This window comes from Lepisma saccharinum, chromosome 30 (genome assembly GCF_977018435.1).
Source record: "Lepisma saccharinum chromosome 30, izLepSacc3.1, whole genome shotgun sequence".
In the NCBI taxonomy this organism is placed as follows: domain Eukaryota; kingdom Metazoa; phylum Arthropoda; class Insecta; order Zygentoma; family Lepismatidae; genus Lepisma; species Lepisma saccharinum.
In genome coordinates, this window is record NC_139258.1 from 11,772,249 (window position 1) to 11,793,723 (window position 21,475).

Sequence of the window (21,475 nt, forward strand, 5' to 3'; positions counted from 1 at the left end):
TTGTATCTTTCTTTCTTTGCCTTTACTAATTTTCCCATCTCATCAATTTTAAATATTTCTTCCTTTTCTTGTTTTCTATCTTCTTCATTCTCCCTCTCTCTCCCTTTCTTCTTTCTCTCTGTTTCTTATGTCCCTTTCTATCTTCCTCAATTTTTCTCTCCTAGTTCTTTCCTTTTCTACACCTCTTTATTTATGTATGTCCTCTTCTCACTTTTTCTATTCTTTGCTATATTTTTCTATCTCTTTCATTTCAGGTGTGTGTTCTTTTTTTGTTATCTAATAGTCATTCTCTCTCTGTTTCTTACATTGTTCCTCTCTCTCTCTCTCAACTTTGTATTTCCCTCTCTGTGTATTTCTTTCTTCTCACTTTTTAATTTATTCTTCCTATCATTTGCAATCTCACCCACTGTTTCTTCTATCATTTTTCTCTCTTTTGCGCGGTCTATTTCCCTCTTTCTCTCTGTCATGCAATCTCCCCCTGTCTTCTTCATTCTCTCACTCCCTTTTTTGTCTGTTTTTCTTGTGTCCCTTTCTTTATTCCTCAATTTTGTTTTTCTCTCACCTTCTCACTTCTTCTTTCTCCTCTTTACTATATTGTTCTCTTTCATTTGAGGTACTTATTTCCTTTTTCTCTTTCTAAATCTTCATTCTATCTCCCTTTCTTCTTGTTTCTTTCTTATATGGCTCCTCTCTCTCTTTTTCAACTTCGTTTCTTCATCTCTGTTTCTTCTTTCTTCTCCCCTTTTTAATTTCTTTCCTTCCTATAATTTGCTCTCTCACCCACCGTTTCTTCAATAATTTCTCTTTCTCTTCATCCTTCTCTCTGTACGAGTATGTGATACCTTGCTCTACTGTTCGTGAATCTGAAAATGTCTAGTGTAGGCTACAGCTGGACTGCTAGGACAATTTGAAAGTTGTCTATTTTCAGAAACACACTTACGCTTCCATCAGAGAAAAATCTAAGCCTACGCGAGGATAGCAACACGAATCTAAAACATTTTAATTGAATATTATCTCGACAGATGGCGTAGGTGGATGAGAAATGCTTTTATCACAAAATTTACAGCGAGAAAATTGGTCTTCTAATTAGCTTCATAAGAAACCTAATTGGTTGATGAAAAGCAAAATTAAAATGAGGAGCATTCATGAGAGGTACCAACAAACGAAGCACATTCTGTTGAATTAATCATGAAGTCTCATTACAGCAAGATATTACGATTTGTAGGAAACAATTTTGAGAATTGGAATTCAATTTTGTGCAAACTCGACACAATCACGGAGGATTATTAAAATTCAAAAACAGATCATTGTTTGTTTTGCTAAACAAAGATGATAGTGCCTATTAACAGTCCTAGGCTTATACAGGGTGGTTCAAGAGTCCAGTTTCTCAAAACAATTATGTCATTGTTGTAGATAGCGAAAATGGAAAGAGGGGAAAGTTGTTGGAAATGTGTGGAAATTTCACTGCCTTTCAATAATTTGGGTTAACTATTAAGGTACATTATAATTCTAGAAATGTTAGTGAAAATGGTTCTACTGGGTGGTCCAAAAGTATGGGGACACCTGAATAAAAGGTGAATTTAATGATGCAACTGTTACAGGGCAAATGTTGATGACGGCAGCCATCTTGAAACCCGCCATCTTGAATCCAACTCAAATAAATGGAAACTTTAGGTTGTGACACCTCAATCTAATAGGAAATTTTCTTACGAGTTCAATGGCAGGCTTATTGTTTCTCTAGCACCAACTGGGAGGAACCAGGCAATGTCGACGTCTACTGTGTTTGAATGGCAACAGATCCCGTTGCGGTAGCACTATCAGAGACTATTCCACACAAGGTAAAACAGCGGCAGAAAAAATCAGTGGTACAGCATTGGCACAATATTTTGTCGAGGTTGCATATAACTTGGTAGCACAATAACTGTGGGACCGCATTGATTGGCTACTTCTTCCTGTACCTTTCGCTAGATCAAGAGGTCGCTGGTGGCTGTGGCTACAAGCTCAGAGGAACCAAGAGCGAAGAAGTGACACCTAGTCGCAGGGGAGCAACACCAGAAAGAGGCTACACGTGTTGCATAACCTGCAGGATTAGAGGTTTGGGGAATTCCCGAGCTCCGTGTCGCAGCGTTGTAACTTCGGGATCGAGACGGGACTCCGGGGAATAGCGAACCGTTGCTGAGCACCCTCTCGCCTTCTTCGGCGGAGAATTGAATTGCCGGACGCAGCTTCCGGGAGGGGGAAGGGGGCCAGGACCCCCACCGCTAGGGGGAAATTCTGACGTCGCCTACGTGATTGAGCAAACGCGTCGCTGCGAGCGTTTTGAGCCAGATTTCTTTCATCTCTTCTCTCCCGCTGGAGTGGTTTCAATCTACTCCGGGACATTTTGCTGCAACGTCTTTCCTCTTGGGATTGGCCAGTGCGTTTCTCCCTAGGGTAACTCGAAGGGTTAGCAGCAGTGATGTGCCGTACACTATAAGTTTACGTCTACATGCGTTGTCTACACGTAATCTACGCATAAATGACATTGCGTTGTAGTTTACATAGACTACGTAGACAATCTAAGCTACATTAAAATTAATTTTCAAGGCTTTCATGATAGTTGAGTGACATTTTCAACTGTATTTGCTCCTAAAAAACTGACAAGAACCCTATTTACAAAAAAAATCTCTCTTCTCTTTCTATCAACTGAGAAAAGCTAAAAATGACAAAGATGTCAAAGACGCCAACAGATGGCAGTCGTGGGGCAAAAGTAGTATTTTCCCCCAAAAACAATATAATATTTCCTATGTTGCATTTTTTCCTCTATGAGAAATTGTTCGCAATTATAGAAAGGAGTATGCAAGGTTCTTCTCTACGCATCAGCAACTGATGCGCAGTAAAATGTTGTTTTACTTCTACAGCGCCCTTACCTTTCGCCATGTTGTTTACATAGATTACATTATCTACGTGTAAAAATAGTCTATGTGTAGAATGTAGACTATAGACTATCGTTGTGTACACGTAGACGGCGCCAGCTTCTGCCGGGGATAAAAAAAAGTAACGTTTTTCTCCAAGGCCTCTTCGGATGGCATAGCACGTTGAGTATCGACTCTCAACCTCGCCAACGAAGGTTCCAGGTTCAAGTCAACGCATGGGACGTTTCGTCTTTTCACCATCAAAGTGACGACCACCGTGACGGATCGAGCTACGACGTCATGGGTCCCGGGTTCGAATCCGGCATAGGCATTCTTTGCGACTGTCTTCATCAATTTCATCATATCACCCATCAACATCGTCGCTATTAGCAGAAAGTGGCACAAAAGCGGCACTAAATAAAAAATCAAATCAAATCGTCTTGAAATTCAAATCTCTCTCTATATAAAAATGAATGTGTGTGTGTGTTTGTTTGTTCCGGTATAACTCTCGAACGCCTGGGGTGATTACAACCAAACTTGGTACACGTATCACTTGCAACATGGAAAAAAAATACTGGAACCCCTAGGGGTGGGGGTGGGAAGGTGTGATATGTAAAAATGATCAAAAACTACCGATATTAGTGTAAGAATCCATAGTTTTCGGGGTCGCTAAGATGAATAGTGACACTCCAATTGCCGTTCAACTCCAAGACACCCCTAGGGGTGGGGGTGGGAAAGGGTGACATGTAAAAATAATCTAAGTCGACCGATATTAGTGTAGAATCCACAGTTTTCGGGGTCGCTAAGATGAATAGTGACACTCCCAATGCCGTTCAACTCCAAGTTCATTTTACACTAAAGTTAGAATTCATTATTTTCCTGTCTAATAGAAGATTGGGATAAATAAATACCCGGGCAACGCCGGGCAATGAGCTAGTATAAGTAATAAATACTCAAACTGAAGAAGCTTTAACAGCGCACAATGTTTTCTAAAGTTTTTATGTAAGACTCCTTATTTCGACGCTACGAGTCCTCGAAAACGAGGATGCTACTTTGAATGTACACAACGATGCTGGACAGGATAAAGTTTCCAATACCTGTAAGCAAGATACTTATTGACTGATTGTTTTTTGTTATTTAACGTCGCTCTTCTTCCATTTTGACTAATAGCGACGATGAGGATTAGTAATGATACGATGAAATTGATGAAGGGACACTCACAAAGAATACCCTTGCCAGGAATCGAACCTGGGACCCCAACGACGTAGCGCGTTGTGCTAACCACTCCGTCACGGAAGTCGGCACGTCTTGAGCGGGACCAAGAGTCTCTTATACTAAGTCTCGATCTCGCCTCGACTGTCTCAAAAGACCTTCAAAAGATTTTCCCGGCATCCCCTGCACGCAAATGTACGAACTTTCCGAACTACCCTCGTACTTAACTCCACAAAAATTTGCTTTCACGATCACTACAGTACAAAATCATGCAGAAAAAGTAACTAATAACATCAACAAGCTTCCGCCAATGAAATTCTCGCATTTTTCGCTCCGATTAGACCAGAAACATCCACCATTTCAGCTTACAAATTATCTCTTGATTAAATCTTCACTGAACTGCCACAAGACGAGATGCGAGTCTGAACCGAGCATTCGGAGGCCTCCAGCCATCCAGCCTACCTGGATCCTCTGCGACAATATCCGGTTTCTCGAACGAGCGACATTTCCGCTATTAATCCTTGGAATTATGGCTGTAATATTCGAAAGGAAATTAGCAAATTCGATCTTCAGAGTTTGGGGATGTGCATCTATCTCCCAGTCCCTCCTGGCTACATGGCACCAGTAGTTTATGAGTCGGAAACAACTGGTTCGTAATAACGAGGTTGTTTTAATTTGATTCTCACAAGTTACATAAAACCAGTGGAGTATTCTCCATGTAACTCTTTTACCGCCGTCAAACAAACTTTTTTCATATATTTTTACACATTTTAATATACGAAAAAATGCTCATCATATATTGCACCGGTCGACATGGGTTTGGATGACTGTTCTGTCTGAATAATTTCGGTATGCTGATTCTAAAAGCTAAATCCATTTTTACCAATCACGTCTAGTTTCTCCAGAAAATAGCAACTTATTAACTTAATATCACAATAATATGTGTAGTTCCATAATTTGCCCGATAGATGTCTCTGTTTACATTGTAAAAATATCAATTTTCTACAATATAAATCCTCCAATTTTTAACTATAAGTGAATTTAGAATTATAAGTATTTAATCTACCTTTTACATTCACATGATACTTTGGCATAAAAATTGTACGGACTTTGGTTACGTAAGTTTCATTTTCGAAATCCCGCATAAAAATGTCTTACTCAATATTATAATAAGTAGAGCCCGAAGTTCAGGCATTTATTTTCGTTAAAATAAGCAGGCAAAAAGGCATTTATAATGTGGTAAATAGGCACTAAAAATGAAAAAAGGCACATTTGGAAGTCGCTTACTTTTATCTATAATTTCTGGCAAAATGTTAAAATCTAAATTGGGAAGAGCATTTCAATTTTCTCCGTCTTGATTGCACATAACTACAAGGTGCTTTTTAAGTTCTCAACATTCATTGATAGTCGTCTGTCAGAGAGAATGTTTTTCATAATAGAAAATGATCTTTCTACTTCGACAGAAGTTATTGGAGCATACATATAACAAGCTAATGTAGCTGTACTCATTTTGGTAACAGCATTTTCACCTTTTAGAATATCACAAATTGTTTTCAATTGTTTCAAGTCCTCATTAGCACTCACTACCCGTTAGCACTTTTCCGCAACAGCTCACCCCTTTTCTCCTGGCACTTCCATCATCTGCTGCATAGATTCCTCGAAGATTTTCATGGATGCTATAATTGTAATTGTCTCTGGCAATGCACCATAATGTGCAAAAGTAAACTTGAATAGCACAGGAGTTTTTTCACTTCACGAATTGAAGCCGCTTCATTTTCTGGAAGAGCATCGATCACCTCACTGATTTTTTCAAGGTTGTTAGCATAATATATAGCTGCTGATATCCAGGTTCCCTATCTCGTCAAGACTGGTTGCTGAGGTAAACTAAGCTCAATCGCAACTTCCTGAAATTTTCGGGTTCGAGAGGGAGATTTCAGAAATATTTTCTTTGTGTTCGAAATCAACCTGTCCACTTCAGCAGTCAATCATGCACAAGAAATGTTAACCGAAAGCCAATATCCTGACTCAGCATGAAATACTTTTTTCTCACACTTTTCTCCTTCAGCAATGTTGAAACATGCGTGAGTTCAATATTACTTAAATAAGGCGAAAATTATTCACATAATAAACGAAAGAAAAATAAATGCCAACAACGTTTTTTGGGAGAAAAATAATTTATATACACATTTTTTTTTAAAAAAATGTCAAATTTCATTAAAAAAGGCATTATAATTAAAAATAGGCAGTGGGGTCCCAAATAGGCAAAATAGGCAAAATGAAAAGGCTTCCAAAACATTCGAAACAACATAAGAAACGTATATCCGGAAAAATGTTATCAATATATGCAGTGGATAAAAAGAGGCATTTTGCGAAACTTCCGGGCTCTAATAATAAGGTAGGTTGATTGAACTAATCGTCTGTTGTCGAGCAGGTCTCATCTCCAGGAAGGTATCAACTCGCAGATGAGCCCTGCTCGACAACAGACAGGATTTAACGGTTAGTGAATAATAAACATTGGATAATGAAGGTTTATTATCCACTAACCGTTAAATCCTGTCTGTTGTCGAGCAGGGCTCATCTCCGAGTTGAGGCCTTCCTGGAGATGAGGCCTGCTCGACAACAGACAGGATTTAACGGTTAGTTCATATGAACTCTCCAGTCTAACTATTGCCTATTTGGGGGGAGCAGGAAAAGGTTCTTAAAGTCCTTTGTGACGGGAAAATCCTGACAGGGAAAGATTCTGGCGTCTTGGCCAGAAATGGGTCATTTCCGTGATCAGCATTCAAAATACTTCTACAACCATCTATTGATTTGAAACCATCCGAATGTTTTTCTCCAAAATGGAGAGTCGCGATATGCAAACTACTAGAACAAGCTTCTAAATCTGAATTTGAAGAACTTAAAGACTGGTTTATGTACCCCACTGATCGTTGTATAACGCGCCCTTCTGACAACCGGCTTCCTCGCATATTATACACGGGGAGGGCGAGGGAGCAGAAGCGAGTGGCTATTGAAAAGGACGCGGCCTGCGGGTGTCAGTTCCACCGCTGTGCAAACAGCGTTGGCGGGACAATACGGCTTCTTCATTTCTGTTTCTGTGCCGCGCTTGGCAGAGGCAATATAGCTACATGAAGGGAAATTTCCCTTGGTGCAGGGAAATCTAGATCTACTTTCAGGTAAAAAGAGATATTTTTGGAAAAATATGGAAATTGACGGAAATTTTCAAGTTGTCGGAATTCTCCTTTTGTTTTACATGCATGCATGCATTAGTGTTTTATCTCGGGGGGGGGGGGGGCTCACGGGTTATCAGGGGGGCTTTGTAAACCAAGTTTATTTTTTAAAAAAATTAACAGTATTAAATGAAGGTACATTAAGTGTGGGGGGCTCATTAATTTATAAATATCATATACTACACAAATACTACATTTTTCTACATCTTTTAAAACATCTCTTGAAGTGTTAATTGACTGATACTGAAATTATCCCTTACACACCCCATACTATTTTAGATGATGCAGATAGCTATGTATATCACACACAAAGAACGGACAATATTTAATTACAGTGCCTACAGTATATTCCACCCCCGGCCGAAGTAATTAAACTCCCCTTCCTTCCCAAAACTTGGGAGCTGTTGTTGACCTCTGACGCAGATGCGGAGGGAACTTGCATGATGACATCGAAGTCACAGATTTCTGTCTAAACGGGATGTTGCAACAGGGACAGTGAAGGTACAGATAAAGAAGCTCCGCTATGAAAGAATTTTCTGAAGTCTAGAGACTATTCTAAATACTTGTAGCTACTTCTGCTCATAAAGAAAATGAGCGATTGTAATAGATGCTGCTCATGATCTGTGGATTTATCCTTGAAGTTGTGAGCTGTCTACATTTTCAATCTTCACTGCAAACAAAATGCAAAATAGTTGTCAAGGGAGGCTGATAGCTATGGGCCTGGCTAAACCATGTCCAATTTTCAGAATATACCACTGGGTAAAACATCCGTGGTTCAGTGGTTAGCATACCGCGTTAGGACACCAGGGGTCCTACGATTCGATTAAAAATTATAGACACTCGAGTTTGGAGTGTAATTAAAAGTTAACCAGTAGACCTACATATAAACGAGTTACATCAAAATTTATCTTATTTAATTCTGCGTTAATATATGCAAACCAATTTGTTCTTTGAGTAGGCCTTCTATTTCTTATTGTTGTGAGAACAAGAAAAGGGTGTTTTTTTTGTTTTTTTGCAAACGATCGCCGTCTTTGAAATTCTGTAAATTAAAAATGGGTTGTTCACATTGCGAAACTGATTTTATACAGATTTTTATTCAGCTGAGTAAAGCGGAAACTACAATGTATGCGAACAGCTATACTCCGCTGAATAAAAATCTGTATAAAATCGGTTTCGCAATGTGAATTGAGAATAATAATGAATTTTAAAGACGGATGCAAGGAGCTTCAAAACAACACCAATATTGTATTTGTAGGATTACCCAATACCAAGAAAAAGTTCTTTTGCAAAATTGAAAAGAACCTTTTTTGACAAATTTGAAAACCTGAAAATTAACAAAATTGTGTTTAAAATGTTTCTGCCTGTACCCTACTACGATTGGAAAACCAGTTTTTCATTTACAGAAAATTTCAAAGACGGCCCTTTTTTTTGTTCTCACGATGAGAAGAAATAGAAGTCATACTCGAAAAAAAAATTGTTAGCATAGATTAACACAGAATTGAATAAGCTAAATTTTGATGTAACTTGTTTTTATGTATTGGTTAATTTTTAATTTGAGTCCAAACTGTAGTATCTATAATTTTTAATTCGATAACAGGTTCGAATCCCAAACTGGGCGTTCTTACGAGTGCCCCTTGATCAATTTCATCATCATATACGCGATTATCCAAAAGTGGCAGAAAAGCGCAGTAAAATAAATCAAATCATCAACTTGTTGAGGCGATGTGATCAGCACCCCACTCCAGCGTCTTAGCAGAAAGTGTTGGAATGTTTAAAAGCAGAAGCGCTTACCAATGAAGGAGCCAGCCCAATTAACATTGACTTTAAGGCTTCTGTTGGCAAGTTACAGACCTTAAAAGATATTGACAAGATTTGCACGATCAACTTGTATATTGTTCGATCAGACAACTTTTGTCTTCTTACAATTAGTGTTGGTAACCAAGCAACGCTTCAAAATTGTACCCGCTAGTTAAATAGACCCACCCTAGCATTTTAGAGGTTTTCCTCAGTGTAGGTTCCACTCGCACGTACACACACACACAATACTTACTTTTTATATGTGTATGTATGTGTGTGTGTGGGTGTATATTAAACCACAAAATATACAAATCGTTAGTGTCAACTATAATATTGCAGCAGTACTTGTACTGAAAGCTATTTTCAATCGTGTATTGTTTCCTTCTCCCTTGTACAGGGTGGGGCAAAAGAAGGTAACCTAAGTTACCCATATCTGGCTCAGTCGGTAACGCGTCTGACTACCATGCTCAAGGTCCCTGGTTCGATCGCCGGCCGGTTCAAATCCTGGAACTTTTCTAACGTTGGAAGCGGTCCCGGCGTCCACCCAGCGTCGAATAACATGGGTACCTGGGGGAAACCCTTGGGGGGTAAAGGCGGCCAGGGGTGTGATGCTGATCACATCATCACCACTCACGACCGGATCAAGAAAGTTTGGTGGGTTACCCCCACACCCGCTATACGCCTTCATGGCGTGGTGCTATTCACAGGGGAGCACTTTTTACATTGAAATGACATGGATATCAAATAATTATTGCAACAATGCACTGGGACAGTTGCACTATCCAATCCTGTAATAAATAATTTTAACTTGTAGACACTAGCGGCGACTGGGTGCTAAAACTGTGGGGGAATAAGGGGGCAAAAGTGGCAAAAAGTGAAGGGGACAACTGCCCCCCCCCCCATAATTTTGGGCACTACTTGCAGAATGTGGTTCTATCTTTTGTAAACGATTTGTTTTCTTTTCTGATTGTTGAACTTTATGTTTGTATACAGAATGGCAAGTCTTAAGAATCTGTCTAGTCAGTATTTTTTTAAGTAGTCAGTCTGTTTTGAAGCCTTTATGTTCAATGATGTTCAATATTGACTTTGAGTAAAGTTCATCAATAATATCTAATTCTCGAACAAATTCGTTCATTATTCGTTATAACTTCTATGATTTCAGTAAAATGCTTTGATGACATATTTATCTCCAAGTTATTTCCCTGTTATTTTGGGGCAAACATTACATATTCGTTCTACAGTTATGAACAAACTAATTGTATAAAAATCTTCTGTGAAAACAAGTACTTTGTGCTCTAATAGAATATTACATTGTTTAAAAATCGCTGAAATGTATTCTTCTGCCACCTAGCGTTGAGTGTTGGAACTATCTTGCTCCAAGCTTGTGAGCTCTCCATTATGAAGAAATGTGCTTGAATCTACAGCTCTGGAAATTTGAAAAAAGGATTGGACGCAGTCATGGTGCCAGAGGGGGGGCAGGGGGCACCCCTTTTTCGGTTCGAGATATGCCCAGGGGTGTAGGTACGATATTTTCCCACAATGGGGCCAAACCTTCTACAAAAAAACAGTGCATTTGAAATTTGTTGCAAGAAAACTGTACTGAATTAACAATTTGCAATATACGTTCCCGTTGGAAAAATATTTCCTATTGTAATTTTGTAATTTATGGGACTTGGCACGTGATTGCTGTGTTTCTTTAATACATTGGCCTATTTCTGATGACGTCAGAATACACCGTCCACAGCTTCGCACAAAAAAATTTCTTTTCACCCATTCGGCCAGAACACGTTGTCAGCTCTGAATAAAATAAAATCCACCGCTGTGGGAATAGAAGAAATTTCTGTTTTAATGGTTAAGAAAATTTTCCCGTATGTTCTCGCTCCCATAACAGACATTTATAACTTCTCCCTGTCCTTCGGCATATTCCCGTCGATTTGGAAACTTACTAAGATTCGCCCTCTGCCGAAAACAAAGTTCTCAGTCTGGCTACAGCCGGATTGCGCACACTTTTGCGGTTTTATCAGTGGTATCTGATAAGCCGTTGACAAGCTGTCACAATGTACAGGATTGCGCACAAAATAATGAGGCGATGTTGTCAGATGTAAAATGTTCTCAAGCCGTTCTCACTTCTGTTGTGTTTGCTTGTGTGTGTGTGTGGACACACCTTAGCCATGACGCTAAGGTGTGAAACGTTTCTCTCGATTTGCTCGTTTCCAAGCGACAAGTGTCGCGTGTCGCTTTGGTCTAAAAGCTGCCTTGGACTGAAGGACCCGTGTTTCTTTGGTGTGAAACCCTCTTATCGTTTGTCGCGTGTCGCTTTGGTCTAAAATCTCCTTGAGGAAACGGTGCAGTCAGAGCTTGTGTCCCTACGGTTCGAAAGGCTGTATTGATTACAGACTGCTCGCTTCCAAGCGACACTTGTGGTTGTCGCCTCGGTATGAAATATCTCTCAGGATACTATTTATATTCTAATAACATAGAAAAATATACTCTAGTACACAATCCAACACCTGACGTCCGGAATCACATTGCGATGTTTCTTCTTGTGTTACGCACGCATGCTATTTATTTATTCATTTTATTTTACTTTTCTTTCAAATTAATGTCATTTCGTGACTGCAAATCACTCCAAAAATATACCTGTTTCCATCAATTCACTTACCGCCTTTCAAGACAAACAAATCTACACAATATATTCCAAAAACTAACAAGGCTGTATTACGTTCATAAGAGAAATAGTTGCGGTACTGATCGCACTGCCATCTATTGTCATCCGCCTCGGAACAAGTTTTTCGGGTCGTTTTCCACACTACCTATTCAAAGCGCTGCACCCGAAAGAAAGACCTTCTTTCCATGTAGTTGCCAGTTCGGGCTGCAAGTCCTAAACATCACGAGACCCTACAGTGGCCGCATATAACTAAAGCTAGAGCCAGAGGCGTCTCGTGAACGCATGCGGTGAATGCTACGCATGGGTCAATTGTGGGAAAAGGACAGCTTGCTCTGCGACGACATTAATGAGCATTTCTACATTCTAATTTATTCATATAGGAGAAGTATTTATTTCACACTAGAGCGCTGAATTAAGCTTATATTACATTTCTTGGATCTGAAGTGAAAGAAAGTAATAATTCTTTTCCCACAATTGATGCATACTTCTCCTATATGAAGAAATTAGAATGTAGAAATGCTCATTAATGTCGTCGCAGAGCAAGCTGTCCTTTTCCCACAATTGACGTATGCGCAAAGTGGGAGGAGGTAAAAGCCATGAAGATGATTTTCTAATATATTACAACTTATTATGCAAGATGTTTAATCTTGCTAATGAAGTAAAATTAATTACAGTAAAACCTCGTTAATTCGGACCCCGCCAAGCCGGGCTTCGCTTAATCCGGACAGGCAAAAGGCAAAAAAAAAGCAGAATGCAAGGTTTTAAATGTGGCTAGAAGTCAACAAGAGAACTTCCCAAAGAAAAGGTAGTCAACCACTGATCAAATTCCGTTTCCCGCAGACTTCGTACTATACTGTATAGTGTATTTAGGCCTATGCCCTTTAAATGCACCGTAATAAATGTGTCTTGTTGCTATAAACGGAGTTTTAATGCACTTTCTACTGTTCTTTTAGGCTATTTCAGTTAATCCGGACTTTCGTTACACCGGTCAACTTATCCCCCCCATTTGTCCGGATTAACGAGGTTTTACTGTACCACCATACACTATTTAAATTAGATATTTGTATGATTTCAAGAGGGGCTTTAGCCCCAGACCCCCTCCCCTGGCCAGAAAAGAATCTCCACTTGCTGAAAAACTCAAGCAAGGTCCCTTCACCTCAAATGTACAGATCCGCCACTACGGTTTAGCGATATTTCTATACATCGTATATCGATACTCCCACATCGATGTCCTACAGCAGTTACGAATTATATCAATACGGCATCCAAAAGTCAATATCAAATATTTCAGTCGGCAAGAAGTTTCGGCAAAAGCCGCGAGAGGACACCACAGGCAAGACCTTCCAGGTGCTGTGCTTCGAAAAGAGCCCGCTAGATGGCAGCTCATTCTTCTCAATTACCAAGAGGGTCAGATTTAAATAGTTCAACAAAAGCAATCATATTAATTAAACAGGAAATGCACAACATCAGGTTTATTGAAACTCTGAAATATTTGTTTCATTGGCTGAAAAATGAACTAGAGACTTGCATTCAATATTTATTACACAAAAGTATAGATGTGGATCAATATAATAAGTAAAGCATGTTAAGTATGCATCTGTTATAGAAGAGCTTTCACTTGAATTCAATCCTTTGGGTCAAAAACTTCCTCCCTGAACGCAAATTAAACTGGTCCAGTCTCTTGTCTTTCCCATTGTTGACTATTGCGACATTGCTTACTTGGATGTCAATCACGAGCAAGCTAAACGACTGCAGCGAATCCAAAATGCCTGCATTCGTTTCGTTTTCGATCTAAAATATTCAGAGCATTTGACATCGTACTTTGGGAAGGTCAAGTGGCTTAAACTAAGCGATAAACGTAATTTTCATGTTAATTTTACTGTACAAAATCATCCAAATAAAAGACCCGCAATATCTCTATAACCGATTTCAACATCTTTCCGACTTTCACAGCCGCAACACCAGATCGCGCGAAAGGTCTTTGCTCTCCATTCCACTCCACAAATCCAATTGTTATGCAAATTCTTTTACTGTTACCTCAGCAGGTCTTTGGAACAAATTGCCACCAGAAATTCACGTCTCTTCCTCAATTGTGACGTTCAAGAAATTGTTAAAGTTACACATATTATATAATGAAAATTAAATGTTTGACTTCCCTAATAAAGTGGCAGGTGCAGAGAATGATAGAAGGAAGTAAGGCACAAAAATTATTTAACGTAATAGTTAAGATGAATTATCGTCAAAGCATACCGGTTTGGACTGTGTTTAAGTAAGTGTAATGTTATGTATCTGCTTGTACGTGTGTATGTGTAAGGGCAGAAATATGTATGTGTGAGGGTGTGCCCGTATCTATAGGTTAGATTACCATTCTTATATGTATTTTCTCTTTGTATTTTTTTTATTCCTCTTTAATTGTTATATATTTTTCTTTTTTCAATATTTCAATATCGCACATTCATTTTTTTTGTAAACATGGTCAAGTGGAAGAAAAGGCTCCACAGCCTTAACTAAAAGAAGACGAAATAAATAAATAAATAAATAAGATTAGAAATGGTATATTTGAGCTCTGTTATCTTGTCCACCGTTAGAAATAAAACTGGAGATTGGATCAGTGATGTGCGTCTACGCGTAAACAACGATAGTCTACATTCTACACGTAGACTATTTTATACACGTATATTACGTAATCTATGCATACAACATGGCCAAAGGTGATAACTTAGCAAAGGGTGCCTTGGAATTAAAATAAAATTACTGCGTATCAGTTGCTGATGTGTGAGAAGAATTTCTCATACTCTTTCTTCCAAATTCGAACAATTTCTCACCTACGAAGAAACCTAATATAGGAAATATTCTAGTGTTTTATGGGAAAAAGACTACTCTTGCCTCACGAATGCCATCTATTGTTGTTTTTGCATACTATTTATCTTCTTCCATAGTTGGTAATAGAAGAGAAGAGAAATTTGTTGTAAATAGGATTCGTTTCATTTCGTTAGGAACCAATATAGTTGAGAATGTCACTTTTCTTTCATGAAACCCTTGAAAATTAATTTTAATGCACTTTAGATTGTCTACGTATTCTATGTAAACTACAACCCAATGTAATCTATGCGAAGATTACGTGTAGACAACGCATGTAGACGTAAACTTATAGTCTACGGCACATCACTGGATTGGATCCAAGAATTAAGTAGCGAAAACATGTTTAGCGTCAATTCTGATTTACACCCCCCCCCATACACATACTTTCATACAGACCAGCCCTTGGAATCGAAATATAGCAGCATAAACACAGTAGCATGTTGAAGTGAAGAATGCAGGCTGTACATTGGGTTCCATTAATATGGAATAGTGGGTTCCACTATTTTCATTAATTTTTCTCTTGCATCATGTGTGTTTTTAAGTGATGGATTTTTATGTATACTGGTGCAGAAGTTGTCAACAGCTTGTTTTGAGTTTTCTTTTAATTCTTGAAGCTCTTATTGGGTCAAATAGAGCGCACGAATTTTTCATTTCCGCTGTCCTTACCTCCTTCTAACATGTGGCTTTGAGTGTATATTTGGCAACCCTTTGTACAGTGGCACGATTATGGGGGGCGTGGGGTGGGCATTTGCCCCCACGTTTTGCCACTCTTGCCCTCGCACTATGTTAAACCTTATCTACCAAGAGCAATTAAACTATCTTGTCCCCCCAGTTTTGGCACCACATCACCGCTACTATACTAAACATGTAAAGAACACATCGGGGTTAATATCTGACCTCCAGTTTGGTCAATAACTTCGTGAGCCTACTTTGCATCACAGGTATCTACAATAGCGAAAGCAATTCACTCGAAAATTCACTTGAACGCTCTAGAAGGAATTCTAAGAAAATGTAATTTTTCACAATTTGGAAAATCATATTGGTCTTTCGAGAAGAAAATGAAATTTCGAAAATGACCTCGAAGGCGTTGGCCACAGGTCCAGCCGAACATTAATGACTGTGGTAAGAATCGAACAGTTTGAAGGGCTTTTCGAGCCCTTAATTCTCCCTACTTTCTGATTAATCAAATTTTCACATAAACGCGCATGTTAATGAACAGAACTGTCGATACTGGGCCAGAAGAGAAACCCAAAAACCTTCATGAGATGCAATTATATTCACCTAAAGTTGTCGTCTGGGCTGCCCTATGAAGCCAAGGAATCACTGGCCCTTATTTGTTTGAAGATGATCATGGTAATGCTCAAAGTGTAACTTCTGAGCGCTTCAAGAATAATTGAATGTGAAAACATGAAGGGTAACCATTTGTCCAATACTCTATTCCACAAATAAAAATTTAATGTTTAAGCTTTCTTTTGGTAATAAATTTATTTTTATACAAAAATGTAAGTATTTTAATAGTTTTAAAAACGAAAATATTTCTGAGACACCCCTTACTATGATAGTGTGTGGTCTTGATTCAAATGTGATAAATGATAAATGCATTCCGAATATAATTCTTTTTTCACACATAACATGTATAACTTTCCATATGCAACATGCAGATGCGTCTCCTGAACGCATGCGGTGAATGCTGCGCATGGGTCAATTGTGGGAAAAGGACAGCTTGCTCTGTGACGACATTAATGAGCATTTCTACATTCTAATTTCTTCATATAGGGGAAGGTGTTTTACACGAGAGCGCTCAACTAAGATTATATTACATTTCTTGGATCTGAAGTGACGCATGCGTCAATTGTGGGAAAATAATTATTACTTTCTTTCACTTCAGATCCAAGAAATGTAGTATAAGCTTAGTTGAGCGCTCTCGTGTAAAATAAATACTTCTCGTATATGTAGAAATTAGAATGTAGAAATGCTCATTAATGTCGTCGCAGAGCAAGCTGTCCTTTTTCCCACAATTGACGCATGCGTTCAGGAGACGCCTCTGGCCAACATGGAGCTATATAAAATAAGAAAATATATGTGCAACATGCTAGCACTAAATTGTGTACGTATTCAAAGTTTCTTTAATACATATATGTAGGCCAACAACATATATTATTTAAATACATCACATAATCAATTCATCCACCTCATATATGTTAATAAACTAACAGAAAAAATATATAAATGTCTCGTGTGTGCACCCTCCTTTTCCTCCAAACAATTGTTCATGCATTCCAAACAAAACCAATTAACGGAAGTCTTACTACTCTCTCTGGTAATTTACAATGCATTACAGAAAAAAATCATACATTGCGGGCGAGACGAGAAAGAAAATATTACGATTTTTTCTATTTGCATAACATTTTAAATAAAGATGGAGCAATTGCTCCTCAGTGCCCCCTGCATGTGTCCTTGGCGGTTACAAATTTGCCCCCTCACCCTAGAATTGATTTCCGTCAAAGGTTTAAGGGGGGCAATGCTCCCCTTGTGGTTGTGCCCCTCAAGGACCTCCGGCGTGCGTTTCACTGCGTTATGAAGGCATATAATGTTTGTAGAGATGATGTGATAACCACCACGCTCCGGCAAATTTTACGATATCTAAAACTACAAAAAAATGCATTTACGTAATGCATTTTGCGTGTTTCAAATAGTGGTAATGCAAATATTGGAAATGACAGATAGCGCTGATTACTGTAAGCAAGTTTTTATAAACTTCTTATTAATTCAGTGACGATAATTATTGCCGGACACATATTTAATGGGATACTACACTATTTATGAAATACTGTCCTATGGAAATTAAATAATTATAACTATCAATTGCTAACTTCTAAAACATCGAAGTTCTTATTTACAAAACATTGTACTTCTACGTATTAGAAAATTCACAAACATCGATTAGGACTTTTCATTACTTCATACGTTCCTCTGCAGTACTACATTCCTTATGAACGTGTACTCAAAACACGATCTCACGCCACTAAAATACACACATTCATTCACTACAACTAAACCTGGTTGAATCGATTCCGACATTCAAGTTGAAAACTCAGGAACGAGTTTACAGCGTTGGCTGAAAGAGGTCACCACATGCAGGCAACTAGCCGCCGCTGTTTCCAAAGACCGACACTAGATGGCAATCCAAGACAATATTTCATTTTCTACCCTTCTGAAATTTTGAGAGTTTCTAGAAAGCTTACTGTTGCATTAAAAATACCGATTTTATTTTGTTTTAATTAGTATTTGTGCTATATTGTTCAAAGTATTTGCTTGTCTTGGTATGTAGGCAAAACTCTCACATTCTCATAGTTTCTAAATAGCACAGCAACTACGAATATAGCCAAAAGGTTTTCTAAGCATTTTTAGTTTCATCAAATGCACCATGGCTACATGATGGAGAATTGATCAATAATTTTGTAATACATGTAAAAGTGTGCTTTTACTGTGTTAGAAGGACCCTGCAAATCAGATTTTAAATGACACACAAAGAATACGCTCAGATGCCAGAACGTTACGTACATGTCCTCAAAAGAAATGGATAGATAGTATAAAATTATAACGAACAATGAATGTTTGAGCAACTTTTCCAGGTGGTAAAGGAAAATCAGAAATGCATTAATCTAAGCTATATTTAATAGACGTCTGTCTGTCTGTCTGACGTATGTCGTCACCGGAAATCAAATCCAAGACTCATTTATTACAGGGTGTTCGGATTGTAACCAGTGGTGTGCGTCTACACGTAAACAACGATAGTCTACATTCTACACGAAGATTACGTAATCTATGTAAACAACATGGCAAAAGGTGATAACTTAGCAAAGGGCGCCGTTGAATTAAAAGAAAATTATACTGCGTTTCAGTTGCTGATGTGTGAGGAGAACTTTTCATACTCTTTCTTCCAAATTTGAACAATTTCTCACCTAGGAACAAACCTAATATAGGAAATATTCTAGTGTTTTATGGGGAAAAGACCACTCTTGCCTCACGACTGCCATCTGTTGTTGTCTTTTGCATACTATTTATCTTCTTCCATAGTTGATAATTAATAGAAGAGAAGAGAAATTTTGTTGTAAATAGGGTTCTTTTCATTTCGTTAGGAACAAGTATAGTTGAAAATGTCAGTTTCCTTTCATGAAAGCCTTGAAAATTAATTTTAATGCACTTTAGATTGCCTACGTAATGTATGTAAACTACAACCCAATGCAATCTACGCGTAGATTACGTGTAGACAACGCATGTAGACACATCACTGGTTGTAACTGAGAGTTTACAAATAGTAATTACATTTTAACAAACCGAGCTATTTGCTAACAAGGAGTTGTAAAAGTAATAGTATATTTGTGACTTTCGTTCAGCAAATTTTCACACATATACAACTATCGGTGGAGGCGCTAGTGTCGCCCAAACAAAATGGCGCCAGTACGGAAGGCGAGCAGGCAGCTAGGAATACCAAGGTCCACTGTTCATGAAGTCGTGCACAAAAGGTTTACGTTTGTACGCATACAAGGTGTAGCTGTTGGACGTAATTAAGCCAGATGACAAGCCGAAAATACATTCATTTGTCACTGACATTCTGCAGCAAAAGATTGACATTACACGTCTAGACTTCCTTCCTTGCGGGTATTCTGGCCAAAAGATAGATGATTTACAAGAACTGCAGGACCGTATTCGGAATGCTGTTGTTTGTGTAACCCCTGAGATGCTACAGAACACGTGGATGGAGATTGAATACAGGCTGGACATTCTCCGTGCAACAAACGGAGCTCCTGTGGAGCTATACTGAGCTGTAACTGCTTCCAATACAACTTTGTGAGCTTGCCTTCAAAATGTACATCTCTTGTTTCTAGCTACTTATTACCATATTAAAATAAATCACTTTTATAAACTGTCAGTCCCACTCCGGACACCCTGTATATTAATCTGAATTGCGTGGCAGTGAAAAAACAACATTTCTATGAAATCAAGCACGCACGCTGTGACGATCACACTCCTGTGTCCACCTCTGATTTCCATGACATTTGGCAGGTGTATACAGGGGCCCTATGCCCCCTGTTTCTTCCTATGTCATATTTACGTGGTTTCGGTGTCAGATCCCCACTTCAATTTCTCCTCATCTTGAGATTTGAGGAAGGTTTGCCCCCTAAAACCGTTTTTTAGCCGAAACCAAAAAACACGTATTTCTTCCTTTGGGCCCCTCTATACACCTGTCAAGTTTCATGGAAATCGGAGGGGGACACTTAGATAACCTCCCTTGTGAGATATCACTTTCAACACAAACTTTTGCGAAAATAGCCGAACAGCACTTATACCCAATCTGAAGAAGTTTGATGAACTTTTGCAGAAGCAAACATTTTCCTAGGAGATACAATACCGTGCCAAACGGAACATTCTTCAAAAATAAACATAACTTATTGATCAACCTGTATAAAACGAAAGCCTGAGAACACAAAGAAACTTTACGTATAAACCTGTATTACGAATACAATATGCAAATTACAAGTATGCAGAACGAGAACATTATTGTATTTGGAAATAACAACAGGATTCCAGTCATACATCTATGATCACAAGAATTTCAATAAACATTCCTCATACCTTTGGAAACAAGGTGACATTTCCTTCCTCCAAATAACATTCATCTCTCTTATTGATTTACAATAGGAGCAGAATGTATTTTACACAATCTCCTCCATTCTAGAATTTTAGAGTGCCTAAAGGTTTCACAAATGGATCGACCAATATGCAGACGACTGAAACTCTAGAATTAAAAATGAAATTGTTATCCTGTGATTTTGTGAACCATTCTATCAAGAAACCAAAGTCACTTAATTACTGTGTTCTTGATAAGCACTATTCTCTTTGGTGCCAGTTGGCCTACACTTGCTTTCTGTTGAAAATACAAAGATAGTGCTTGAAAACTAAAATTGGTAAACGCTGTAAGTGCCACAATAATTCAAACATTGTTTTCCACGTTAAACTGTGAAATGTGCCATGCTTTATAATGTGGTAAACGTGAAAAGTGGCTGGTAGCCCTCTAAGTAGTTCAAAGTGCGTGCAAAGAGGTCACTAGTGTGCACGTTCTTACGGGCTGATGTGCGGAACAGTTTCAGTTTTGGCACTTACAACGTTTACCACTTTTAGTCCACATTTCACAATAATGTACTTTATCAAAAGCTCGTATTGCCAACGTGCGAAATTTATATCTAAAAATTTACCAAAATCGTATTTGTTGGTGCGGGACCTCCCCACAGCGTATTGGTATCGTGGGCGCCTTGTAATGAAGGGGTCCAGAGTTCGATATCCGGTGGAGGCACATTGCACAGTTCGGATCTCACTTTAAACTGTAGGCCCAGTCCCAATCAGGCTTACTGTGCATACAGTGGATTTTAAACAACAATTCTAAATTTAAAATACGTAAAAGGATTATTTTGCATCTAAACATGAAATAAACAATCATTTTTTATGCATTTTCCTGCGGATAACGTTTTTGCAGAATAGTAGGCATTCAATATAAAATTATTTTACTCACATGTATGAGAAGGAATACACCTTGTATTTATTAGGTTACAAATAATGTTTATATCTACAGAAGGACTCGACATAAAAATATTATTTATCCGATTGCATCCCGTTTCGCCCTATTGCGTTTTCACTTCCCCCCATCCAATTTCAAATTATTTATGTGACACTAACTTTCTAAGGCGAAACGGGACATCGCATTTCGGCTTATCCCGTTTCGCCTTACACACAAAAAAAATCACACCTGT